The 27,640-nt window shown below is 55.1% G+C and overlaps 1 long non-coding RNA gene across 1 annotated transcript in view; it reads right to left on the reverse strand.

The window, feature by feature from the left end:
* Positions 1-306: 306 nt before the first annotated feature.
* The window catches only part of LOC127039158 (uncharacterized), a 65,278-nt gene continuing 37,944 nt past the window's right edge, over positions 307-27,640 (reverse strand). Inside the window, exons 2-4 of the long non-coding RNA XR_007770904.1 lie at positions 5,483-5,684; positions 3,260-3,411; positions 307-2,347 (exon numbers count right to left, since the gene is read on the reverse strand). This is a non-coding gene — a long non-coding RNA (uncharacterized LOC127039158). The remainder of the gene's footprint in view (positions 2,348-3,259; positions 3,412-5,482; positions 5,685-27,640) is intronic.

Here is a 27,640-nt window from a genome sequence, read left to right on the forward strand (position 1 = left end):
GGCAAGGCCAGCTCCAGGCCACAGCACGCCAAGCGCGTGCGTGGGGTGGCACGCCGTGGGGGGCGCTCTGCCAGTTGCTAGGAGGGCAGCAGGCGGCTCCAGCGGAGCTGCCGCAGGTGTGGCTGTGGACGGTGCGCTGGTCCCGCGGCTCCGGTGGACCTCCTGGAGACACACCTGCGGCAGCTCCACCGGAGCCGCGGGACCAGCGGACCATCCGCAGACACGCCTGTGGGAGGTCCACCGGAGCCGTGGGACCAGCGGACCATCCGCAGACATGCCTGCGGGAGGTCCACCGGAGCCGCGGGACCAGCGAGTGAGTGGTAGAGCGCCCCCCGCGACGTGCTGCCGTGCTTGGGGCGGCGAAATTGCTAGAGCTGGCCCTGGTGAAAGGCCAGCGAAGGCAATGCGCCCAGCCCCCAGGGAAAGGACAACAAAATCCTAAAGGGCCTTTCTAGTGCCCTGAGCACCCAAACCAGAGACCATGGCTGGAGGCATCCGTGGAGGGGCTGGCAGCACAGGCACTGGATGCCCACTTTAGGGAGGAGTTAGGGAGCCCAGGGACACAAGTGGAAGGGGAAAGCCTGAATCTAAACTAATTCCCTTGAGGGAATCATTGCAGAGTCCTCCCATGCCTATGGCTATCTCCTGGCTCCTGTGTGCCCAAGGCTGGACGCGAGGCCAGTGGCAGTGAGTCCTGGTGGATGCATAGTGCTCGTCTCCCTCCAATGAGCCAGGTGGCCACAGTGAGTGCTGGGGCAAAAGCCAGCATGAGTCCTCATGCAGCCTGGGGCACGGCCCATTGCACACCCAATCTTCAGGCCTGGGAGTGTCTCCGCTGTGTCTGCACAGTGCCCAGCCCAGTGGGGCCTGGGCCCATGATAGGGGCTTCTAGGCACCACTGCAATACAAACAACAGAAACAGTAAGAGAGAGGCCATGTGGAGCAGGAAACTAGGATTCTCTGTCCTAGAGCTCCCCTCTGGAGGGGACCATTGCAAGAGGGAGTTTATCAATCCAGAACCCTGCCCCGTGTGACCACGGCAGCACTCGCTGAAGTGCCACAGTATATCTGAGCCAAACCATTAGGTTTCCTTTATATTTTCCTCCTCTCGGGGGCAAGGAGGATCCAGGCATGGGGGGAGTCCCTCTATGCCTGTAGTGAAAAGCAAACATTAAATCCCCCACAAACCTGAGTAGCGCCTTGTACCGCCTGGCTGGTAAGGGATGTGAATTTGGGCCTGTGTAACACACCAATCTCCCTGCAGAGGGCAGTGTGCTGCCAGTTAGACAATGCCTGTGTTTAGGCAGCAAAATCCTAGGCCTGAGGTTCTCTGCTGTGGTGTAGGATGGCCCCCTCTGGGGTTTGCTGTGAAACCCACTGACAGCCCTTCTCAGTTTCTCATCCTGAGGGCTGGATGCTCCTGATTACCTCAGGTGGCAGCCATGGCTGGGGGCTCCTGAAAGCCAGTCGTGGGGGAGGTAGCTGTGCACAGTATGCCCACAACCGGGGCAGGGGTGCTGCTTGGGGGGGGGGGTCCAGGCAAGCCCGGGGGGCTAAGCTCCGTGGATTGGCGTCACTTACGCCCCGGTGCTGCTTTGAGACTTTGGTGAAACTTAAAAGGGAGCCAGGGCTCCAGGTACCTATATCCCGCAAGTTGCAAGGGTCACACTGGGTCTCGGCATAAGCAGGACCCAGCCTGGGAAGGGATTCACTTCTGTTTGCCAGACAAGGGCTACACCTTTGGGTGCCAGAGAGGAGAATGTGTTATGGCCCGCACTGCGCCATTTGCCCCAGGCTTCTCAGAAGGCCTGAATAAGGATACTGGATCATCTATCACAAAAGAAAAGACAGGGAAATTGTGCCTCAGAACATCACAGTGAACAAACGTACTCAGCTAAGAACAACCCTTGGTTGCTCGTCACGATCCTAGCATGGAGACATCGCGGGCGGCAGCACCGCTCAGCTGTTTGGGTGTGAAGATGAGAAAATATCCCCAAACAAACACCCTTGGTTCCTAAGTCGTGTCCTTAAATGCCAGCAAAGAAACGTTTCCCTGCAGGGGTTTTCCCCAGCTTTGCCAAACGTGTGGTTGCTTATTCCCCTTTGGAGGTTCCTCTACTCCCCCGCTCCAAGGAACACAAGATGTTCTTGCTTCATAGCACCAAGGAAAACCCAGCAAACTCCAGGCCCCACCAGTCGAGCTGGGTGGATGCTCAACAGTCTCTCCTTTCCCTGCTGGTCAGAAGTGCATCCCAGGGGAGGTGTTAAGACGTATCCTTCAGCTCTGGGCTTTGGGGCTGCTGCGGGGGCACCTCTGTGGAGGGGGACTGCATTTCTTGGGATCTGTCTGTGGAGAGAGCAATGGAGGCAAGTGCAGTGAAAAGCCCTGGAAAGCACAATTCTCAGTCCACAAACGGGTACAGCACCGTCCTCCCCATTCCCTGCAGTCCCTAGGCAGCCTCACTCCCAGCCCCAGCGAGACCCATTCCCTCCAGCCCCCAGCCAGCCCCACTATTCCCAGCCAGCACCACACCCCCAGCATTTTTGCCCACAAACAGCCCCATTCCCTCCAAATCTCCTGTCCCTGGGTGGCCCCCCAGCCCATAGGCAGCCTCAGCACTCCAGCAGTATCCTTGTCCCGGGCCAGCTCCCGGGTCGCCCAGCCCTCAGCCCTTGCCCAGAAGGGACCATCTCCTTGGTTTATTCAGATACTGCCAAGGATGCCAAACGTGTTGTTCAAGGCAGCCATGTCATAGTGACCACAGCCGCGAAGGAACTAGCCATTAGGCAAGATTCCCCTCGTGCTGGAGCAGGGTGAAGCGTGCTAGGCAAAGGCTGGCTGTGCTTTGGCAGGGCACCCGCATGCCATGGCGCTGCTCAGCATGTCAGCTCTTTAGGACAGGGAGCATATGTCCGTTCTGCATCTGTACAGCGCCTAGCGTCTTGTGGCCTGGTCTGTGACTAGGGCTCCCAAGCACTATGGTACCACAAGCAATAAATAACAATACTCACACTAGAGAGATGCCTATCAGAATAATAACACATAACAATCCCCATTGTTCCAGATGGGGAATTAGAGGTGCTGAGAGGAAGTGACGAGTCAGTTCCCTGCTGTGACCACTAGTCCATGCTCCTAGGCAGTGTGACCCTTCTGCAGGGCACATCTCCCCTCTGTCTCCAGTGGCCACAGGACCAGATTCCCTGGGGGACACAGGGCAGGGTCCATCAGGCAGGGCCAGACCTGCTGTCTGGTACATACCTGAGCTTAGAGACATTTCAGCTAATTTCAGAGGCAGGTCGGAGGGGCTGACGCCGGCCGGCGAGCCCAGGATGTCAGGGAGGGCGTTCCTGCGGCCAGTCCTCCCAGAGGATGCAAAGTCCAGCACAGGCTCCACCTCAGTCATGCTTCCCCTAGAAGGCACACCCAGGTCAGGCTAGAATCTCCTCCTTCCCCATCCCAACCCAGGGGCCTGACTGGGGAGCTCAGACCCTTTGGATCAGAGCACGCGGGGGGAGAAGGACTCAAACTAAGATGGAGGCAGAGAAATCCTCTGTCTTCTCCACAACCCCCATGCCTAGGGTGGCCACCTGGCTGGGTTTTTGATATTGCCTAGCTGGTTGCCAAGGAAAAGATGTAACGTGCCAGCTTTTGTCCCTCCCAGTGAGATGTGCACACAGCACTTTGTAACTGCCACGCACGTCATGTCTGCGAGTGCGGCCGGACTAGACCCTGTGCCCATTGGCCCCATTCTGTGCTACACTGAACCTGGGTTGTGAGCCTCTTGGGGGCAGGGAACATACTGTTACTTTAATCTGCACCACCACGGCCTAGGCTTCTCTAGAAATCCTATGCATCGGGGTGGGGGTTTTAAACACATGGGTCCTCTTGGGGCTGCTGCGAGGTGGGAGGAGCAGGGTGGGGGAGGCAGGGGCTCCTGGGAGGGGAAGGTATGGGGCGTCCTTGAGCTGGCAATACCCACAGCACCAGACCTTGGCCCATCCAGGCCGTTTGTCTGTGACACTCACTCGCTGGTCTGGGAATGACTCCGGGAAGTGGAGCTGGAGGGCAGGGCCCTGCCTGGCAGGGGCAGTGGGGGGCAGTGACAGCAGCCATGGGGGCTGGCATCAGGGGAGCTCCAGAGGCAGGAGCCAGGGGTTCTATACCTTGAACTAAAGAGCCTGGCTCTGTAGCTGGGGCGACAACAGGTTTACCTCCTCCATGATTCAGTAAAGGAGGGGGACTGGACTGGACGGTGGGTAACCTGAGCTTCTGATCTCTCCTGGTGGGGGACAGACTTGGGTTTCTCCCCACGCCATTTCCTGTCCTCAGGCACTTCAGGGGACTTTGGTGCTAGTAGGGCTGCCACCCGGCTGGTTTTTCTCATGACTTGCCCATTTCCCGTCAGAACAAAGTAACATGCTAGTGTTTTTGCTGGGTGATCTTAGCTACCGGCCACACACGGCCACAGTTGCTGGAACTAGGGGTGCTGGAGGTGCTGCCACACTCCCTGGCCTGAAGTGGTTTCCAGGGTTTACAGTTTGGTTCAATGGCTCTCAGCACGTGCCAGCCCTGCTACGCACGGCATGGCTGGGAGTGTGCTGCAGCCGCCCTACGGGCACCCAGGTCCTGCTCTGCCTGCCTGCAGCAGCCATCAGCTGTTCAGGAACCCAAGCCCTAGTCCTGCCCCAAATCCCCCCAAGTCTCAAGTAGCCCCTCCCCATGGTTCCTCCCAGTCCTGGGACCTGGCCCCATCCAAAGACCAATCCCTGCTCCCCTGGGTCCTGGACCTGCCTCCCCTGGGATGTAGCCCCTCCCTCCTGGACCTGGCCCCACCCACAGAGCGGCTGGTTTTTCTGTGCCCTGGAGGTGACAGCCGTAGGACTCGGGGTGCGTGTGGGTGCTCTGGGGGCAGAGGAGCAGTCCAAGCTTCCCCCATGTGCCCTGCCCAAGTGTCTCATCCCTAGCAGGGGAAGAGGGCAATTGTCTCCTTGGCCCAGCCACTCCTCGGCCTCTCTGCTCAGATGCCCAACAAGGGGCCCAGTGAGTGCCAGTGGGAACTGGTTTCTCTGACGGAGCCTCCTGCCCACAAGGAACTGGGCCAGCCCAGCTTGGCCTGGGACTTTGCTGTTTGGGTTTGGTTGGGCTGAAGGTTCTCATGGTGCACGCAGGGCTGCCAGGAGGGGAGTGGTCAGGTCAGGGTTTACCAGGGCTCCTGGGCACCAAGTGTGCACGCAGTCAGCTGCAGAGCAACCTTGTCCGCGCTGTTGAAAAGGGCAATGGGAACAGGGCACCCACTGAGCCAGGCTTTGTCTCCCCTCTGGTTCTGCACCCTGCAGGTTTCCCTTGGGGGGAATCACAGCCTCCGGCTGACCGTCTCCAGGGACCTGCCACTGCCAGCAGCCCTGGCTCTGTCCTAGCACATTGTAAGTGGGTGACACTCAGCCAAGCCCAGAGGGAACAGGAGCAGAGGTGCAGCCTTACCTGCAGCCTTCCAAAAGGGGCTGGATCTGGCTCTCCAAGTTCCCAGGGGCCCCGCTTGCCTGGGGTAGGCTCCCTGGGGTGAGGTCTCCCCCTCCAGACGTCCTCCAGCCTGGGAAGCGATTTCACCAAGAGAATCTGGGGCTCAGACTGGGGCTCGGTCCCAGCATGACAGGCCTTTGCCCACAGAGTGACGCAGCACGGCCTGTGCAAAGAGAGAGCGAACCCCTCAGAGCCGTCCTGGGGATACCCACACGCAACCCAGCGGCTGCTCCCAGACAGAGCTGCCCCAATGTCCTCCACGATTAACTCCCCCGGCTCCCACAGCCTGGCCTCTCTCCACCATGCTCCACATTCAGGGGGTGAGAGAGGACTATTTCCTAGAGGCGAACAGAGAATCCCTTTCTGTCTTGCCCCACTGCCCCTCTCCTCTCCCACTCAGGAGCAGGGCTCTCTGGGAGAGGCATGGGAGGCTGTGAACACTCTGTGTCAGGGAGAGACGGGCACTGGCTTGGGTCGAGTGTGCCAGCCAGCACTTATACTGGCAGTCAGAACGGGTCCAGACAACGCGGATCTCCTATCGCCCCCTCCTGGGGAGAGGGGCTGCATCTTCATTGCTCTGCTCCTTGAGTGATCACCGACGCCAGCACAAAGGGCGTGTAAAAGACTGCCAGCTGAGAACGGTGGTGTTTTTGCACAGTGTAAATGACACACAAGGTGCAGGGTAATGGAGACTCCAGTCCTGAGTGGGGTGTGCGGGATTCCAAGGACCCCACTTCACATGCCATATGAGAGCCTAGTACTGCTCCCTGCAATATAAACTCTATGCCCCCCAGCCCTTTGGCACGCATGAAGTGGGCTCCACCCAAATGGGCATTGGGTGCTAGCCACAGTGGGTTGATTTCTGTTCCCCGCAGGACCCTGTAGCCACCCCTCCCAGCGCACAGTTCAATCGTTAGGCATTAGTAAGGGTGGCATGGTAAGGCATCACCATCCTCACTTAGAGTATCATAGATTATTAGTGTTGGAAGGCTGCTGCGAGCGGTGGAGCTGCCTTCAGAGCCGGGTGGCTGGAGAGGGGCAGCTACTGGCTGGGTTCCCAGCTCTGAAGGCAGCGCTGCTGCCCGCAGCAGCACAGCAGTAAGGGAGGCACGTCGAGCACAGGAAGGGGTGGGAATAACAACAAACAAGGGAGGAAACATGCAGGGAGCGAGACGGTGGGGGCGGAGTGTGCATCAGGAAGGGGATCACAGATGGGGCAGGGGAGCATCAATAGGGGAGGGGGAATCACTGATGGGGAGAGGGGGAGCATGCATGGGGGAGGAGGGTCTTGGTTGGGGCCGGTGTCACAGAACAAGGGAAGAGGAACATGCATGGGGAAGGGATCACAGTGGGGGGGCGGATGCATTGGGGAGGGGGGATCACCGAGGGGGGCATGGTTAGAGGAAGGGGGCATGGATGAGGGGCACAGAGCCCCGAACAGAGGAACTGTAGGTGCGGGAGGCATCCCAGACCATGCGAGGAGGGGACTGACACACGGTGGAGCTGTAATGTGCAGCCTGGTGTGGGGCACTGCACGCCGTGGGGGTGGCACAGGGACAGGGATCCGCAGCCAAGTTGGGAGCACAGGGGATGCTGCTGCTGTGAGCGGGGCAGGCAGGCACCAGAGGACCCTGCAAAGGGTCTAGCTGTCCGAGGGCTGCTAGCGGTGGGCTCGCCAGCCACTGAGCAGAGCTAGGCCGCAGGGCAGCGGGCAATGTGAGGGTGCAGGGGTGACCTCAAGCCCATGGGCGACAGGTTTGTAGAAATTTTGGTGGTGTCCAGAACCCGCCCCCGCCCAAACTCTGCCCTGCCCAAACTCCGCCTCCAACCTGCCCAAGACTCTGGGAGGGAATTTGGGTCGGGGAAGGAGGTCAAGGGTGCAGGAGGGGTGCAGGGTGCAGGCTCTGGGAGGGAGTTTGGGGGACGGAGGGGGTGCAGGGGTGGGGCTAGGTTTGGGGTGGGGCTGGGGATTAGAGGTTTGGGGTGTGGGAGGGGGCTCAGGGCTATGGAGGGGGTGGGGTGAGGGCTGTGGGGTAGGGCTGGGGATGAGGGGTTCATGATGCAGGAGGGGGCTCAGGGCAGATAGTTAGGGTGTGGGGGGGATGAGGGCTCTGGCTGGGGTTGGGGATGAGGGGTTCATGATGCAAGAGGGGGCTCAGGGCAGATGGTTAGGGTGTGGGGGGGATGAGGGCTCTGGCTGGGGCAGGGGATGAGGGGTTTGGGGTGTGGGAGGGGCTCAGGGTGAGGGTAGGGGTGTAGGGGGTGAGGGCTCTGGATGGGGCTAGGGATGTTGGAAAGGCTCAGGGCTGGGGCAGAGGGTTGGAGTGCGGTGGAATGAGGGCTCTGTCTGGGATGGGGATAAGGTGTTTGGGGTGTGGGAGGGGCTCAGGGCTGGGGCAGAGGGTTAGGGTGCGGTGGAATGAGGGCTCTGTCTGGGACGGGGATAAGGTGTTTGGGGTGTGGGAGGGGCTCAGGGCAGGGGCAGAGGGTTGGGGTGTGGGGGTTGAGGGCTCTGGCTGGGACTGGAGAGGAGGGGTTTGGGGTGCTCGAGGGGCTCAGGGCTAAGGCAGAGGGTTGAGGGTGCAGTGGGCGGGTGAAAGCTCTCCTGGGGGTGCAGGTTCTGGGGTGGGGCAGGGCTGGGGATGAGTTTGGGGTGCAGACAGGCTGCTCCATGACAGGGGCCAGAGAGGAGGACTCCCCCCAGCCTTTCCCTGCTGGCAGCAGTGAGCTCTAGGGGAGGAGCCCCCCTTTCCCGCCCCCCCAGCAGCACACTCACCCCCACCACTGTCACTGCATGTGCTCCTAGGAACCCTCTCAGGTCCAGGAATCTCCCTCGCCCCCCCTGTGGTGGGTGCTGGGGGGGGGCTGCCAGCACATGTGTACCTCCTCCCCTGCTGTTGCCCGACTGTAGCCTCACTGGGGGTGGGGGATGGGGCTGCCTTCTTGCCCAGCATGGGGCAGGAGTGGTGACTTGGGCGGGGGGGGGGGCTATGCTGGTGGAGGGTCCCGCCGGAAAAGGGAAAGGTCTGAGGTGGAAGTGCAGGCTCAGTCAGTCTGCCCTGGCAGTCGATGTGGGGGGCACTAGGACACTGTGGCAGCAGTTCTGCAGGGAGGCAGCATGGAGCTGCACAGAAGAGGCAGGGATGCTCTGCTCCCTCCAGGGCTGGGGACATTCACGGGGCCGGCCAGCAAGAGGGGGCCGGGGGACACTTGGGGGAAGCGCGGTGGGGGAGGGGAGACCTGGCCCCAAACATTGGTGGAGCTGGGCCCCTGGGCTCTGAATATTGCTGGTGCCCAGGCACCACGTGGGTATATAACTCGCCACCCATGCTCAAGCCACAGGGCTGGAGCCCAGGTGGCTCCAGGGCCCTTCCCACAAAGAGACAGTGAGGGGTCAGAGCCCTCCTGCTCCTCCCAGACCCTCTGTGGGGGCGGGCTAGCCTCAGTGCTCCTGTATGTGTCCACAAGATGTGTAGTGCAGGTCCCCGCCCCCAATTTTCTCTCTCCCCACCGTGAAGAGTCTGGCGCTGCCCCTGGTTCCCCATCCCCTAAATCCATTCAGATAACCGCAGCACCCCAGAAACTGATCACGGCACAGTTTTAACGCGACAGCCTCATGCATGGGCACAGGCTGGGTCAGCGAACCCCAGACTCACAGTACCCCAGCACCCTGGGTGTTAAATGAAATCCAGAGGGAGGCTCCTCCTGGGAGTGCATTGAGGCCCGGAGCGTTGTTTCCGTATGTGTGTGTGGTGTCTAGCACAACGGGCCCTGATCCCTAAGGGGGAGCATCTCGACAGCCCACCAGACAAATAACAACGTGGGGCTCAAAACTCCTCGAGGCAAAGCTAATTGCAGGGAGCTGCACCATCAGCTAACTGCCTCCCTTCACAGCCCCCCACCATGGCGTCAGCAGTAGCTCAGCTAACCGAATAGGGGGCGGGTCCACAGGCAGCATCTAGACCCTATTCCTGCAATATGCTGAGCGCCTGAGACACTAATCACAGGATCAGGCCTTTGCAGGATCAGGCCCTTACTGAACTAGTAACTTCAAAACCCTGGGAGAGCCAGAGAGTGACAGCAAGGGTCAGCAAGGGACGGGACAGACAGAGAACTCGAGGCAGCTGGAAGGACAGAGAAAACGATGGCTAATGCCCCGGGAGGAAGGGTGGTGCAGATATGAGTGTGCGGCTCCTACTGCAATCATGGGCATAAGTGCAGTGGATTTGGGGCCCCTAGGAAGGAAGGGGTGCGAGGGTGGGTGGGACAGACAGACAGACAGACGCCCTGCCTCGATGGAAGCAGAGCTTTTCGATCAATTGCCTCTCACTCTAATGTGCCAAAACTTCCCCTCCAGCTCCTAGGAGACAGTCAAAGAGCATGAGGCTGCTAATTCACTGAGTGCTTTCTGGCCAGCGGGCGATGGCTGCTGTGCCCCGGGCCGGGGATGGAAATATCACCGTTGGCGTTTCTGCACGACAGCATTAATCTTCCCAGATGCAAGCGCCCCGAGCAATACGGCGCAGCAGGACAGGCCTTTCTGTTGTATGCCCAATGTCTAGTGAAAGGAGAGACGGGTCTGTGTTATTCCGGCTCCCCACACCAATAATGGTAACAGTGCTAATCAGAGCCAGCCCCACACACTGCTCTGCCAGCTCTTGCCCTCCCCTTTCTCCAGGCAGGAGTCTGAGGGTACGTCTACACTATGGCTGGCCCGGGCTGATTCAGGCTCACAGGCTAAGGGTCTGTTTAACTGTGGTGAAGGTCTGCAGGCTCAGGCTGCAGTCCGAGCTCTGGGGCCCTCCCCACTCAGGGTCCTAGAGCCAAGGCTCCAGCTCAAGCACGTCTACCCCACAATTAACCAGCCCCTTGGCCGGAGTCAGCTGGCCTGGGCCAGCCGCGAGCGTCTAATCTCAGTGTAGATCAGGGGTCAGCAATCTCTGACACGTGGCTCACCCAGGTAAGCATCCTGGTGGGCCAGACCAGTTTGTTTATCTGCCACGTCGGCAGGTTCGGCCTATCACGGCTCCCAGTGGCTGCGGTTCACAGTCCCAGGCCAATGGGGGCGGCGGGAAGAGGTGCGGGCGAGGGATGTGCTGGCCGCGGCTTCCCGCCTCCCTCATTGGCCTGGGTCAGTGAACCGCAGCCAGTGGGAGCCGCGATTGACCAAACCTGTCGACGCGGCAGATAAACAAACTGGCCTGGCCCACCAGGGTGCTTACCCTGGCGAGCCACGTGCCAGAGGTTGCCAACCCTGGTGTAGATGTACCCAGAGAGTCACACAGTTTAATCCCCAAAGGGCACCAGATCATCCAGTCATACCTTCTGTATATCACCGGCCATCACCACACTGTACCCAACAACCGAAACCAGTCCAAAGCGCCACAGCCGCAAGAGGGCGTGTTCCTTTCCTCTCCTGTTCTGATTGCAAGTGATGCCACTGTCTGGCTCCCGCCTGGAATGCAGGTCATGGCCCAGCCAGTGGGCATGCTGACGGGACAGCAAGGCAGGGCTATGTCGCCTGGTGGCTACCAGAGAATGCAGGGAGCCAGCCTTCACCCAGACCCCAAACTGTAAAGTCAGAGGCTCTTGAGCACAGACAACTACTTGGGAGATTTCTCAATGTGACCTGGACCATTCAGAGCTGCTGGTGCATAAGAAAGGTATCCAGGCCCCTCCAGCACCTCCCATCTGAAGGTCTCAAAGCACCACATAAACATTCCTGAATTAGAGTCTCCCAGCAACACCACAAGATGAGGCAGTGCTCCTCTCCCTGTGTTACAGCTGCGGGGTCTGAGGGCAAGATCCACTCACCTGCCTTTCCAGGTACCAAAGGGCATCTGCAGGAAATATCACAGCCCCAGGTCTGTACGGGATAGCAGCAGCCCACATGGTCCAAACCCACTGTCAGTTTCACAGCACTGTATCCTTTGTGTGGTTGCTGCTTGGAAGCTGGCTCTGATCGGGTATTGGGTGCCGGACCCTGACAATGGAGGGAAGTCTGCAACCACCTCATGCCAAGCACCTTTACTTTCCTCCAAATCCCTCCTCTTAGCAGCCACTGTAGCATCAGGGAGATTACGATAGGGCAGAGGATGAGGCTGACAGCAAACAATGTTTAAACTTTCCATCTCCGTGCTATGAAGTGCTATATTTAGAACTACTACTAGACTCACATGGGGTCAAATGATTCTCTGAGGCTAGGTTGACACTACGAGCTAGGCCTGTGCCTCCCAGCTCTCGCAGACACGCTCATGAGCAGCCATGCTAAAAATAGTGGACCAGCGACAGCAGCAGCAGCATGGACTAGCCGGTCCAAGCATATACCCAGGGATGCAGGCAGCTTCGTACTCCCAGCAGCTTTCAGTTGTGCAGCTGTCTGTGCTACTGCAGAACCTTCCCCATATCCACAGGTCCTGCTACCGGACCTTGGGACACAAAACGGCTGCCAGCCGGCGAGTCACAGCCCCAATCCATGGGGACAAAAGCTGTGAACACCAACATCGGTCCCTGAAGCGCTGCCTCTGGATACGCATGGGGGGCAGCTCTGCTGAGTGAGAAGGGGCCAGTGCAGCTCACTGCTCCTTCTCCATTGTCTTTAAAAACCATTACAGGGAAGTGGTTTGTTTGGGGCATCCAAGAGACTGTTAGAAAGTGGCCTTCCTGGTACCATCAGTCCCCCAAGTTCCCAAATCATACGCCAGGCCCCACAAGCATGAGATTGGATTATATAGTAATTGTGGGGTTCTTTTTCTTTGCTGTCTGGTTTTGGAGCTTTGAGGACACACTCATGTCATGTTTTCAAGCTCTTCTCCACCAATGTGGGGGCTAGAAACTTCCTTTTTAAAAAAAGAAAGCTGAGCTTCTCGTGTAATCATATGACTCCAGGAGCTGAGGCTTTAAGAAATAAACCAGCTATCACAAGACTTGTGATAGCATCTGGTGAATTGGCAACACTGCTTCCCGTGCCCCAGCAGAACTTATGGGAAACGGCACAACAGCCTAATATATTTGGACTGTCTTTAATTCCCCAGTCTCTGCAAGGCCCTTGTGGCATTTCCCTCAAGGTACCTCATAGACTCATAGACTTTAAGGTCAGAAGGGACCACTATGATCTTCTAGTCTGACCTCCTGCATAATGCAGGACACAGAATCTCACCCACCCACTCCTGTAACAAACCCCTAACCTATGTCTGAGTTACTGAAGTCCTCAAATTGTGGTTTGAAGACCTCAAGCTGCAGAGAATCCTCCACCAAGTGACTCGTGCCCCATGCTGCAGAAGAAGGCGAAAAACCTCCAAGGCCTCTGCCAATCTTCCCTGGAGGAAAATTCCATCCTGACCCCAAATATGGCGACCAGTTAAACCCTGAGCATGTGGGCAAGACTCACCACCCAGCACCCAGAAGAGAATTTTCTATAGTAACTCAGATCCCTCCCCATCTATCATCCCATCATAGACCATTGGGCATACTTACCTGCTGATAATCAAAGATCAATTGCCAAATTAATTGCCAAAATTAGGCTATCCCATCATACCATCCCCTCCATACTCATCAAGCTTAGTCTTGAAGCCAGATATGTCTTTTGCCCCCACTACTCCCCTTGGAAGGCTATTGCAGAACTTCACTCCTCTGATGGTTAGAAACCTTCATCTAATTTCAAGTCTAAACTTCCTAGTGTCCAGTTTATATTAGTTCTTGTGTCCACGTTGGTACTAAGCTTAAATAATTCCTCTCCCTCCCTGATATTTATCCCTCTGATATATTTATGAAGAGCAATCATATCTCCCCTCAGCCTTCTTTTGGTTAGGCTAAACAAGCCAAGCTCTTTCAGTCTCCTTTCATAAGGCAGGTTTTCCATTCCTCAGATCATCCTAGTAGCCCTTCTCCGTACCTGTTCCAGTTTGAATTCATCCTTCTTAAACATGGGAGACCAGAACTGCACACAGTATTCCAGATGAGGTCTCACCAGTGCCTTGAATAACGGTATCTAAGTGTCTCCAGGGGAACATGGCCAACTCCATCCCTCCATCCCCGTCGTCGGTGGCATTAAGTGATAACTGCTCTGTCCTGAAGAGTGCAGGGACATATTTGCATGCATGAGTGTCTCAGGAACAAAGATTCATGCAATACCCTGCTGGCCCCGCATCCAGTCCCCAAGGTGCCTCCTTCTCCAGTGCTCATGCAATGAGCCCGTGGGGGCAAGGACCTGGAACTGGCCCCACGGGCTCCTTTGCATACTATCTGGAGAGGATGCTCACTTCATTAGGATAAGGGGCACCATCAGCGCCATGCTGGTAATTACCCAGTGGTAGCATGAAAGAAAACGAGCCCTCTTAGAGCAGAACAGATGGTGAAATGGATAAAGGTGGCAAGCTCATTAATTTCCCATCCCCAGCCCTGCTACCCCAGCTGCTGCTGGCACCAGGATGCCCAGCAACGGGGAAGGTTTGTAGTCAGGGTGATCCTAGCTCCACACTTCCACGGGCAGTCAAATTGCTGCATCCCCTGCTGTTATTGTAGGGTTTCTTGTGAGAGTTGGGCCTGGGCACACTGCTTTGCTACACAGGCAGTGGGTTGCCTGCTGCTTTGTGACTGAAGGGCTGTCTGCGGGCCCTGGGCTCAGACCACTGGCTGGCTGGGTTACTCAGCAGCTTTGTGCCCCTAACGCTGAGCTGAAATTGTGCAATAAACCAGTTGACTGTCCCTGCTCAGAGCTAGGTTCACTCCTCTACTGCGGGGCCTGGGAGGTGGAACAAGGAAGTGGATGACCAGTGGCTGATTAGGGGCATTGGTAGTTGGACTCAGGGCATAGAAGGGGACAGGACTGTTATCTGAGGGGATGCTGGCAGGGTGTGTGAATTAGCAGCTCCGACAATGGCCTGTCTGCTGTCTGTCACTGGGTGTCTTCTATTCTTCTAGGACAAAAAGGAATCGGCTGGGTTTGCACCAAGGGAGATTTCGACTGGAAGTTAGGAAAAACGGTCTAACTTTAAGGCTAGTTCAGCAGAGGAGCATGTGTGCGCACGCGCACCCCCCAGCACAATGGGGACCCACTTCTGGGCAGGGCAGGGCAGGCCGGCTGGGCCCCCTAGACCCATCGCTCACTCCAGACAGGCTGCCTGCAGTGCTCCCGAAGCGCCCTGACAGCCTGCTGTGACTGTGCCATCAGATGAGGAGTGGAGCAGAGAAGCAGCAGAGCCATGGACTCACTCATGAAAGGCACCTGGACGGGATGGGGCTGTGCGTTGGGGCTTGGGCCTGGTCAACTGAGCTACATTGCTCAGGGCTGTGAAAAATGTAGACCAGCCCTGAGCCCCAGTGCACAGCCCCATCCCGTCCAGGTTCCTCAAACTGGAGACACAGTTAGGCTGGCAGAAGAATTCTTCTGTGGATCTGGCTACTGCCTCTCGAGGGGGTGGATTTACTGCAGCGACAGGGAAAAACCCTTTGCTGTAGTAAGTGTCTACACCACAGCAGAACAGCCTCAGTGGAGCACCCGGAGTGTAGACATACCCTCGGTCTCTTCCCAGAACTGCCTTTACAGAGTCGACATGGCCGAAGAAACTCCCCAGGCCGCAGCATTTGGGAAACAAAACCTTCTGCTTTACAAGACGGACGTAAGCCTCTCAGTTTCCCTTCAGAGGCAGAGCAGAGCCAGCACTCGGCTAGAACATTGCTAAAGGGGATTCATTATTGAAGCTGCTGGCCACAGAGAGACCCCGTGGTGCTCTCGACTCCACATTGACTGATGCGGCCTGTGCTGCCTAGTGTCTCTGTCCAGGGTCTTCCTCGCCTGGGTAGTCATGGACTGAAATTTACTGATTACAATATACACCCAAATATCTGACGAAGTGGATATTCACTCATGAGAGCTCATGCTCCAATATATCTGTTAGTTTATAAGGTGCCACAGGACTCTGCAGATCCAGACTAACACGGCTCCCCCTCTGATACTTAACCCAAATATCCCTTTTTCTCTACATAGAACCTGCTCAGGATTGGTTATTGCTCCGTTTCTGGTATAAAATGACTTGATCCTAACTGAAGACTGCCACCACATGACACTCATAGACAGACACAAGAGCCAGGAGACACTTGGATGCCATTCTTCTCCATTATTCCTAGCTGCACTGGCAGAGTCAGGTAACTCTGTGTGCACCCTGCACCCGTCCACACAACGATATAAAGGGCTCTTTAAACCGGTTTCTGTACTCCTCCCCGATGAGAGGAGTAGTGCTGAAATCGGTATTGCCACGTCGGATTAGGGTTAGTGTGGCCGCAAATCGACGGTATTGGCCTCCGGGCAATATCCCACAGTGCACCACTGTGACTGCGCTGGAAAGCAATCTGAACTCGGATGCACTGGCCAGGTAGGCAGGAAAAGCCCCGCGAACTTTTGAATTTTATTTCCTGTTTGGCCAGTGTGGAGCTGTGATCAGCACAGGTGACCACACAGAGCTCATCAGCACATGTAACAATGCAGTCTCCTGAGAATCGAAAAAGAGCTCCAGGATGGACCGCACGGGAGGTACTGGATCTGATCGCTGTATGGGGAGAGGATTCGGTGCTAACAGAACTCTGTTCCAAAAGACGAAATGAAAAAACATTTGAAAAAATTTCCAAGGCCATGAAGGAGAGAGGCCACACCAGGGACTCAGTGCAGTGCCGTGTGAAAGTTAAGGAGCTCACACAAGCCTATCAGAAAACCAAAGAAGCAAATGGAAGGTCCAGGGCAGGGCCGAAAACATGCTGCTTCTACGCTGAGCTGCATGCAATTCTAGGGGGGTCTGCCACCAGTTCCCTACCCCTGTCTGTGGAGTCCGAGGTGGGGGTGGTAGTCACAGCCATGGCTGAGGATTCTGCGGACAGAGAAGATGAGGAGGAGGAAGAGGAGGACGAGCTTGCAGAGAGCACACAGCACTCCGTTCTCCCCAACAGCCAGGAGCTTTTTCTCACCCAGACGGAATTACCCTCTCAGCCTCCCCAAGCCACTAGCCCAGACAATGAAGCCATGGAAGCGAGCTCTGGTGAGTGTACCTTTGTAAATATAAAACATGGTTTAAAAGCAAGCGTTTTTTAATGATTAATTTGCCCTGAGGACTTGGAATGCATTCGCAGCCAGTACAGTTACTGTAAAAGTCTGTTAACATGTCTGGGGATGGAGCGGAAATCCTCCAGGGACATCTCCATGAAGCTCTCCTGGAGGTACTCCAAAAGCCTTTGCAGAAGGTTTCTGGGCAGGGCAGCCTTATTCCGTCCTCCAGGGTAGGATACTTGACCACGCCATGCATGTAGCAAGTAATCGGGTATCATTGCATGACAAAGCCTAGCTGCGTATGGTCCCGGTGATTGCTGGCATTCAAGCAAATCCGTTCTTTATCTCGCTGTGTTATCCTCAGGAGAGTGATATCGTTCATGGTAACCTGGTTGAAATTCAGGAATTTAATTAAGGGGACAGAGATGGCCATTCTTACTGGGCTGTTTGCCTGTTGCTTAAAAGAAATCCTTCCTTGCAGGTAGCCAAGCAGGGGGAGGGGAGGGGAGGGGTGGGGAATGGCGTTGAGCTTTTTCGCGTTTGGCTAGCAGGGATCTTCCCTGCTACCAGCCACGCGGTGGGGAGGGAAAGGGGTTGTTTAGCAGTGATCATCCATGATACCAGCTATGCGGTGGGGGGAGGGGTAAAGCGTTCATCCCAGAGAATTGGATGGGGGGGTGGTTTCTTCTGCTGCATGTTAACAGGAAAGCAGCAGCACTGAATGGGATTTGCTTGGTATTTGGGAAAGGAGGGCACTGTGTATATGAAGGCTGCAGAAGCCGAAAGACAATGGCTTACCATGGCCGCATGCAAGCTGAATTCTGCCCGGACCTGCGTCTGTGAGATCTCTAACACCAGAGCCGCAGGCACTCAATATTAAGTTGCAAAATGCGACCTTGTAGTGAAATCACATGTGCTATGTAAGGTGAACAGTGTTGTTCACCGTGAAAGAGTATAAGCATTGTTCTGTAAAATGTATCTTTTTAAATACTTCTCTCCCTTTTTTTCCTCCCTCATGCAGCTGCAAATTTTTCAAGCCTCCCTACTCCATCCTGAAGGCTATTTCAGATAAGGCGGTGGAAAAAAAAGGCAAGAGACTAAACATTCTCAGAAATCATGGACGTGACCCGCAATGAAAGAGCTCATCTGAATGAGTGGAAGGATGTGGTATCAAATTACAGGAAAGATGCCAGTGAACATGAGGACAGGAAGGACCAACATAAGGATAGGAGGGACCAACGTGAGGAGAGGAGAGACGCTTGAGATGAGAGGTGGAGGCAGGAAGATCAGCGGTGGCGGGATGCAACTCTGGGGCTGCTGCATGATCAAACTGACATCTTCCAACGTCTGGTGGAGCTTCAGGAACAGCAGCAGGATCACAGAGTGCAGCTGCAGCCCCTATGTAACCACCTTCAGCCCTCACCATGTTCCATATCTTCCTCACCCAGACGTGTAAGAACGCGTGGGGGAAGGCTTTGTGCACCTGCCCACTCCACCCCTGTGGACAGCCCAACCAAAAGGCTGTCATTACTTTGAAATTTTTTTAGTGGCCCATGATGAAACTCGTTTTCAAAGCTTCTCTGATGCGCACCGCTTCCTGGTGTGCTCTTCTAATCGCCCTGGTGTCTGGCTGCGCATAATCAGCGGCCAGGTGATTTGCCTTAGCCTCCCATCCTGCCATAAAGGTCTCCTCCTTACTCTCACAGAGATTGTGGAGCACAGAGCAAGCAGCAATAACAAAGGGGACACTGGTTTGGCTGAGGTCTGAGCGAGTCAGTAATGTGCACTAGCGCGCCTTTAAACGGCCAAATGCACATTCTACCACCATTCTGCACTTGCTCAGCCTGTAGTTGAACAACTCCTGACCACTGTCCAGGCTGCCTGTGTATGGCTTCATGAGCCATGGCATCAAGGAGTAGGCTGGGTCCCCCAGGATAACTACAGGCATTTCAACATCCCCAACTGTTATTTTCTGGTCTGGGAAGAAATTCCCTTGCTTTGCAACCGTTTAAACAGAGTAGTGTTCCTGAAGATGCGAGCGTCATGAACCCTTCCTGGCCATTCCACGTGGATGTTGGTGAAACGTCCCTTGTGATCCACCAGTGCTTGCAGCACCATTGAAAAGTACCCCTTGCGGTTTACGTACTGGGTGCCCGGGTGCTCCAGTGCCAAGATAGGGATATGGGTTCCATCTATCGCCCCACCACAGTTAGGGAATCCCATTGCAGCAAAGCCATCCACTATGACCTGCATGTTTCCCAGAGTCACAACCTTTTGTAGCAGCAGCTTAATGATTGCTTTGGCTACTTGCATCACAGCAGCCCCCACAGTAGATTTTCCCACTCCAAATTGATTCCCGACTGACCGGTAGCTGTCTGGCGTTGCAAGCTTCCAGAGGGCTATTGCCACTCACTTCTCAACAGTGAGGGCTGCTCTCATCTTGGTATTCTGGCGTTTCAGGGCAGGGGAAAGCAAGTCACAAAGTTCCATGAAAGTGCCCTTACGCATGCGAAAGTTTCGCAGCCACTGCGAATCGTCCCAAACTTGCAAAACTATGTGGCCCCACCAGTCTGTGCTTGTTTCCTGGGCCCAAAATCGGCGTTCAATGGCTAAAACCTGCCCAATTACCATCAGGATCTCCAAAGTGCAGGGGCCCGCGGTTTGAGAGAATTCTGTGTCCATGTCCTCATCACTCTCGTCGCCGTGCTGCAGTAGCCGCCTCCTCCTTGCCTGGCTTTGCAGGTCCTGGTTCAGCATCGACTGCACGAGAATGCGTGAGGTGTTTACAACGTCCACGATTGCGGTTTTGATCTGAGCAGGGTCCATGCTTGCTGTGCTATGGCGTTTGCACAGTTCACCCAGGAAAAAAGGCGCAAAACGGTTGTCAGCTGCTTTCACGGAGGGAGGGGTGAGGCTGTACCCAGAACCACCCGCGACAATGTTTTTTGCCCCATCAGGCACTGGGATCTCAACCCAGAATTCCAAGGGGTGGGGGAGACTGTGGGAAATATGGGATAGCTACAGGATAGCTACCCACAGTGCAACGCTCCGGAAATCGAAGCTAACCTCTATACATGGATGCACACCGCCGAATTAATGTGCTTAGTGGGGCTGCGTGCACTCGACTTTATACAATCTGTTTTACAAAACCGGTTTATGTCAAATCGGAATAATCCCGTAGTGTAGACATACCCTGATAGCCTCTAAGCCCTGCCACTGGACCATGCCTTCATGTGTGGCCCTAGAGCAGAGAGAGGGCCTGGGGCAGAAGAAGGTGAGGGAGGGGAGTTGAGGAAGTGGTGCTGTGGGACCAGAGCAGAGGAATGGGGAGTCAGGGAAGTGGTGTCATTATGTCCCAGGTGAGGGAAAAGCCAAGAAGGAATAGCTAGCAGTTCCCCTCTCTCAGAGATGAAGACAAGGTCCATGGCGTCTCCACCAGACCAGCCAGGGAGAGACATGCATTTCTGTGTGCTTTAAAGGTTGCCTTTTCAACCTGAACTTCTCTCCCGAACATTGGCACAGAGATAGAGAGAGGACTGATAAAGTCAAACGACAGACTGAAAAAAAAAAAGATTTGATTAAAAAAAAAACAACCCTCATGTTTTTTTTGGGCCAATCTCATAATTTTGGGGGGTCTGCCTCCTGATTTTTGATCTCTTGAGGGTGGCAATACTGCTGATCTCACACCAGTTTTACTGCAGTGTTGCTAACTGTTTTAGTGCAGATAGTCCTGATCTAAATGGGTGTACATGGGAGCAAAATCTGACCCTCTTTGGTTGGCAGATTCTAAATTTGGCCGAGGGAACCCTGTAGGGTTTGCAAGGTCAGTTTTGCAGTGAAACTGCATCATGCAGCCCGAGGTGACCCAAGCCAGTCCTTTCCTTCCCTGTCTACTTAGAGTTCAGCAAATATTATTTGAAGGTGATTTTCCATCCCTTACCCAGCAAATCCCTCTGTGTCAGCTGCTGGAGCCTGGGCTGGGGAAACAGTCGCTTGCGATCAGATCAGAAGCAAAGTGGGAACTGCTGTCACTTTGAACAGTGTACACAGAGCAGGTTGCCAGGGAGGGAGGGAGCCCGGCTGGCTGAGCCGGAGTTACTCATAGAGGAGAAAAGAGAAGGTCAGTGACCGGTGATCCCATTTAAATAACAATACTTGGCTGCAGAAATCTCGAAGTAACTTGCAAACAGCAGTGGATTAAGCCTTGAGACTCCCTTTGAGGCTGGCAAGTGAATGACTCCAAAAGAAGGGGAATGAGACCCAGAGAGGGGGATTTGACTGGCCCAAGGGTATAAAGGCAGCTAGTGGTAGAACTAGGAATCCTGGCTCACAGCCTCTTGTTTAATCACTAGCCTATTTTGGCTAGAAACTTACTTTACTTGGCCAGAGAGCTACCGGTCTGGGCTGCTGCTGCTCAGCTAACGCCAACAATCATATAATGAATCCATAAATAATCAAACATGGCAAAGAGAGCAGCGATTTTCTAGTCACAAAACAAACAAGAGAGCAGGAGGAGGAACTGCCTGCTGCTATTCCTTGGTGAGTGTGGGGCCTTTAAAGCTATTGCTGTGAGACTCTTTTGTCCTAGCTCTTCTCTGCTCAGAGGTGTTACATAGCAAGACAGACAGTGCCTGGAAGCAGGCAGTAACTTTTCCTGCTCTTTATGCCAGGCACACCCAGCTGCCTGGAGGAGGTGCCAAGGGTTACCAGGAGAAATCTCTTGCCTCTTCTTGCTTTGTAGATATAAGAGCCAGGCGGCACTTCCCAGATAGGGTCTCAGCCACACAGAGCCAACTGTCTGGGCAGGGGTGCAGGAGGACTGGGATGGATGGAGGTGCCACTGGTGTGACACAGAATGTTTAACCCCAGTTGCTTGGCTTTTGGTGTGCCCTCTGGACAATGACCCCCCCGGCAGCCCTACAGGGCATACTACCTACAGCTCTTCCGGCTGCTGAACATGGCAGCTGTTTAACATCAGGTAGCCACGCCACACATCAGGTTGGGGCCCAATCCTGTGAGGTGCTGAGTCCTCTCAACTTCCCCGGAGCTCAGCACCCCAGGCTGTAGGAGAGGGAGTGGGGAAGTATTCCCTCTCGGGGGAATTATGGCAGGGGGGAACAAAATTTCCCAGAATTGGTTAACACTGAGTGAAGGTATCGAATACAGAGCCCCTTGGCCGGCACCAGAAGGAATCCAAACAAAAGGCCCCTCCCTGCCTATTCAGCCTGGCACATGCCTGACGCCCTGCAGTTAAGAAACAGCAAGAAAACAAACAGTCACTGCTACTTGGGTTGGAAACAATGATATCCAGCCAGTCTGGGGGGATTAGGGTTAGGGTGGGAGGTGCAGAGAGAAATTTAGACCAGGCCCATTATCAAGATGACTGAATACAGTGCTGGCACCCATCCCTGCCCTGTGCTAGCGAAACGCTCCCAAAACACAGCCCTGGGCCGAGCAGACGGAAATAACCAACTCACCCAGACGTTCCCGCTTTCAGGCAGAGCTGCCCATGTGCTTTGATGTTACTTTTTAAGCAATTACATCAAAGGTTCTGAAGTCCTTGAATGCTGCATCTGCTGTTTGGTCTGGCAGAAATATACCCGTGGGAAGCAAGCAGAGGTTCTGTTCTGGCAGGAATAAACGTGAGCTCAGACATGCGAAGGAGAAGAGAGAAGGGAGGAGTCAATGATTAACCCAGGGGTTGAATCACTGCCTGGAGCAACGTGTCAGTGGCACACCTCCTTTGGAGGAACTAAAACCACTCTGCCTTGGCCTTTCAGCAGGTGCAGTATCCAGCCACCCCCCACCAAGAAGTTGTCTGACAAGCAGCCTCTAGCAGGGTGGAAAGCAGATGTGCCAGACATGGATCTGAATGTCTTTCTGCTTTCCAGATGGTGTCAGTGAGCCGTTTATTGACGGGGAAACTGAGGCACAGCAAGGCAGAAGCCCCTCAGTGGGACTCTTGTGTGTGCAAGGAGCACAGGATCAGGTCCTCAGTGACTCACCCCAATGCGGACAGGAATAGATCCAGGAGCCTGGGATAAGCTAAAACAGTCGGTGGTTAGACTACATGACCCTTGTGGTCCCTTCTGGCCCCATGATTCTCTGAAAGCAGAACTGTGCCAGTGCACACAGTCAAACTGGAGAGGGCACAGTGTGTGCGTGCATGTATATTGCTTACATATGTGTGCGTGCATGTATGTGCAGTACATGTGTGTCCATAGTGCACGTGTGAGCGTGTGGAGGTGCGCTGATGTGCATCTAAGTGCATGTGTGTGCCCAGCTGTTCACACTGGTGCTTGCCTGCCAGGTGCCAGCTCCCTTTACACTAGCAGCTAGTTAATTGCTCTGGTCACCGGCTTTGCTCCACAGTGGCCGTTTAAGTTCCTTAGGCCATGTCTTTACGCTGCACCTTACCGTAGCATCGCTGTGCCACTGCAGCTGTGCCGTGGTAAGGTGGCCACTCTCTCCCAGTGGCAAAATTAAACCACCTCCAAAGGCTCCTGCTGACGAAGCGCCGTCCACACTGCGCTTTTAATTGCTAAAACTCATGTCGTTCAGGGCGGTGTTTTTTCACATCTCTGAGCAACAAAAGCTTTAGTGACGAAAGTGCCAGTGTAGACAAAGCCTTAGATTTTACCTTGCACTAAACCACTCCATGGCCTTGGGGAAGTATCTGTTTTATGGCCTAGACAATAAATCCAGCCACAATCAACAAATGCCAGCCCAGGAAAGAGGCTCCTCGTGTGCCACTGGCCTGTATAATCCTGTCCTAGGAGTTGCCCAGCCAGGTCCAGTCTCTGTGATGCTCAAACCTCCCGGTGTGACAGCACAATGGAGAGTGCAGCACAGACCTTGGGGTCCTAGGCAACCCCCAGTGTGTTTCCATAGCAACCGTTCAGGAGCAGGGCCTGGTGGCTGCTAGCGCCAAATCTGGTCCTCGCACACTTGGCTTTGCACACAGATGGTTCCTCCCCCTCCCCACTGCACGGCAAAGCAGGGTCCCCTGCTTAGTAGCCAAATGGCCCCTTTTGTGTGGCAAGGTGGTTGAGTGGTTAAAGCAAGGGAGGGCTAATCCAGTGTATAATGTACGCATGGGTGCACGCTCTATCTTCCTCGGCCTTTCTTGGGCTGGCTCAGTTGCCTGGAGGCTGCCTCTCATTCCGTAATCTGTCCCCACCTGCTGGTGCACAGCCAGAGCTAGGAAAGGCCCAGTTCCCTGTTTAAAGGGAGGAGTGTTTGAGAACCTGTCAATAGAAGGTTCAAAATTGGCTTTCACCATGCTTGTTGTGATACATGTTGGCTGGCTGGGGCAGGCCAGGGTTGGACCGGGCTGGTTTGCAGTGTCTTAGTGAGCCAGTGCTTTCCTCTGGGGCAGACAGCTTGTACGCTGCAGTTTAAACCTTCATTAAAAATATTAAGTCTCTGTTTGCTTCCAGTTGCACAGAAATTCTGCAGAATTGGAACTTGGTATAATGTAATTCAGTGCTGCTTGCTTGAGTTTGCAGACAGCCTGAGCCAATAGCTCCACCGAAAGTGTGAACTTCCCCCATTCATCTCAATGGGGCAGTGACTGTGAAGCCTAATTATGCAAATGTAAATGTTTCACTGCTGATTAAAGCATACCAGGAAGGGGAGAGGTGAACCTAACATTACGGTAATCCACGCAATCTACTGAGTGGCATCCCATTTTGGAGTGACAAGTCGGCAGAGCTTAAGGATGTTGGCAGAGCCTGGATTTGGGTGGAGCTTGAGAGAGTACTACCCCTTTTGTTTTTTCTAGTCTGACCCCTAAAACAGTGTTAAACCCAAACACTCCTACCCATCCCCTGGCTGAAACATACTTCTGGTTGGTTTACAGACCCAACCCCCTCCTTGGCATAGACCCCTCCCCAGATCTGGATTTGGTATGCTGGCTAACCCACAGTGGGAAAGGATCCAGCAGTCTTCTTCTAGCCCCTGATGTCAAGTATCAGAGGGCAGCCGTGTTAGTCTGTATCCACAAAAACAACGAAGTGTCCAGAGGCACCTTAAAGACTAAAAGATAATATGTATTCCCTGATAGGAATTTGTCTCCATTGCAAAACTACCTGACAACTTGTAGGACAGACAGAGGTACTCATATTAAACTCAGCACTGGAATAGCGAGGGGAGGGCGGGGGTGTTGGTCAGGATTGAGGGGCATGTCAGAGCTGTGTGTGGGGAGCCCAGGACTGGAATAGCAGGAAGGCTGTAGGTCGGGATTGAGATGTACTGGCAGAGCTGGAGTGGGGGCTCCGAGTTGGAATTCCTGGGGTGCTGTGGGGCAGGGTTGAAGGGCTCTGGCAGATCTGTGGGGAAAGAGGCGCTGGAAGAACTGCGGGTCAGGATGGAGGGGGAGCTGATGAAGGTCCGGGAAGCTGTGGGTCAGGACTGAGGGGCACTGGCACAGCTGTGGGGGGCCCATGGAGGGCTGAGGGTCTGGATTAAGGGGCACTTGGCTGTAGGATAGACTATTGGGCTCTGGCAGAGCTGAAGGGGAGGGGTAGGCAGGGCTCTGGGTTAGGAGCGAGGGTGCTGGCAGAGCTGGGTGAGGACCCAGGAGGCTGGGTGTCAAGCAGGGTGACCAGGTGCCCGGTTTTGGAACAGAACACCCGGTCCAAAAGGGATCCTGGCAGCTCCAGTCAGTGCCGCTGACCAGGCCGTTGAATGTCTGGTTTGCATGGTGCCGCAGTGGGGCTGGCAGGCTCCCCGCTAGCTGCTGTGCCACGGACCACGGCTCCCGGGTCGGGAAGCAGCCAGCATGCTACTAGCCCTAGGGACTGCTGGGGCGGGGGGGGGGGGGGGGGGGGGCGGGGGGCATGCTGCCCCGCCCCCATCCTCAGGCACAGCTCCCATTGGCTGGGTCAGGGCAGGGGAGGAATTAGCACCACTGGAGCACTCAGCAGGTGGCTGTTAGGGATCGCGTGCCACAGGCGTCTCCCGATGGCTTGAGCTGTGCCACGTGCTCTGCGGCGAACCATGGTCGGTCGCCCCACCACTGGCACCCAGCAGTTGGAGGTGTGTGTATCCCCATCTCCGAGTGCTGGGAATGGGGCTTCAGCCCCATCCCCCTCACTGCATCCCTCCCCCATCCCATCCCACCCTGCCCCCCACACCTACCCATCCCAGCCCTGTACCCCTTACAGCGCTCTCCCACCCATCCTCTCCACCTCCCAGAGCCGCCACCCCATGTCCCTCACCCCTGCACCCCATTCACCTCCATACACTGCTGCACTCCCATTATGTCCCTATACACCCTGTGCATCCTCATCCACCTCACGTACCCCCCACACTCCCACTTCTCTCCTTCACTGCCCCCTCTCACCCCACCCTGCTCTCGTCCTTGGCCTCTTTCCCTCCCCATTCTCGCTCCTCCACCCCCATCTTTTCCCCTCCAGCCCACTCTCCTCCCTTCCTGGCTAGGTGATTTAGGCAGCCCCTGGAAAAGTGCATGAAAAAGTGTCTCTGTGTGCATGCATGCACTGTATGTGTGTAAGAGACCATGTGTCTTTGTGTAGGGAGGTGCGTGTATTGCCTTGTGTGTATACCTGGCTGAATAAAATTTGCAGCCTAACTCTTTGACTTTTATGCCTTTTGCTGGCTTGCTCACAAAAAAATGGCTGACATAAAATGTATTATTTCTCAAAAGGTGAATGTGATTGACTAGTAATGGCAGAAGAGCCGACGGATCAGACATTTCTCCCCACCTTTGTCTAGCTACATTATAAACTCTTTGTTGCAGACTCTCTTTTTACATGTATGTCCAGCACCTACCACTCTGGAGCCCTGGTCTTAGCTAGCGTCTCTAGGCACAAAACAGTTGTAATATTAAAAATGTGGAAGTCTATGTGTTAGTGCAGGCTAGATATGTGCACATGAATACACGTGTGTATCTGTATGTAGGGGTGAAAGTCAGTTTCTACAGATTTAACTATATAGGTACTTGGACAGGTGCATTTCTGCGGTTGTGCTCTATGAATTTGTATTTGGGCTTCAGGAGTGGACCTTTAATGGGCCCATTGCAGATGTGCTACTGTGTGGGGGAGGGATAACTCAGTGGTTTGAGCATTGGCCTGCTACACCCAGGGTTATGAGTTCCATCCTTGAAGGGGCCATTTAGCGATCTAGAGCACAAATCTGTCTGGGGATTGGTCTTGCTTTGAGCAGGGGGTTGGACTAGATGACTCTTGAGGTTCTTTCCAACCATGATATTCTGTGTGTGTGGCCTTAATAGGGTAACTGTATATCTCCATTTTACAGGGAAAGTCCCAATTTCGGGGGCTTTTTCTTACACAGGTACCTACTACCCCCCACCTCCTGTCCCAATTTTTTGCACTTGCTCTCTGGTCATCCTAGATCCTAATTCCACACATAAAATTACAATAACTTTAGTGAACAAAATCCATGAAAAATGAGAAGAGGGGAGGAAAAGAATCACGAAAGCTTTGTGAAATTTCATTTTTTTTTAAATTACCCTTTTTGACTACATTGCTGCCAGCGCTAGCGTCCTGTAACAAATAACACTTGATCCTAGTATGATACATCTATCAAAACAATACATATGCCTGTTTGGGCCTTGCAGTGAAAATGAGTACGTCAGCGAGGGGCGGGGATAGCAAATGACGGAGGGAGGGGGAATGGAGTGAGTGGGGGTGGGGCCTCTGGAAGGGGTGGGGTGGGGGCAGGGCCTCAGAGAAGGTGCAGGGAAGTGGGGGGGCAAGGGTGTTCGGTTTTTTGGAATTAGAAAGTTGGTAACCCTAGTGAGGGCCCGGGGGGCGGGCTGTGGGTCAGGAAGGAGGGGGAGCCAGTGAGGGCCCAGGGGGCTGTGGGTCAGGATGGAGGGGGAGCCGGTGAGGGCCCGGGGGGCTGTGGGTCAGGACGGAGGGGGAGCCGGTGAGGGCCCGGGGGGCTGTGGGTCAGGATGGAGGGGGAGCCGGTGAGGGCCCGGGGGGCTGTGGGTCAGGACGGAGGGGGAGCCAGTGAGGGCCCTGGGGGCTGTGGGTCAGGACGGAGGGGGAGCGGTGAGGGCCCAGGGAGGCTGTCGGTCAGGAGGGAGGGGG

Source organism: Gopherus flavomarginatus, chromosome 22, assembly GCF_025201925.1.
Source record: "Gopherus flavomarginatus isolate rGopFla2 chromosome 22, rGopFla2.mat.asm, whole genome shotgun sequence".
NCBI classification, from domain to species: Eukaryota; Metazoa; Chordata; order Testudines; family Testudinidae; genus Gopherus; species Gopherus flavomarginatus.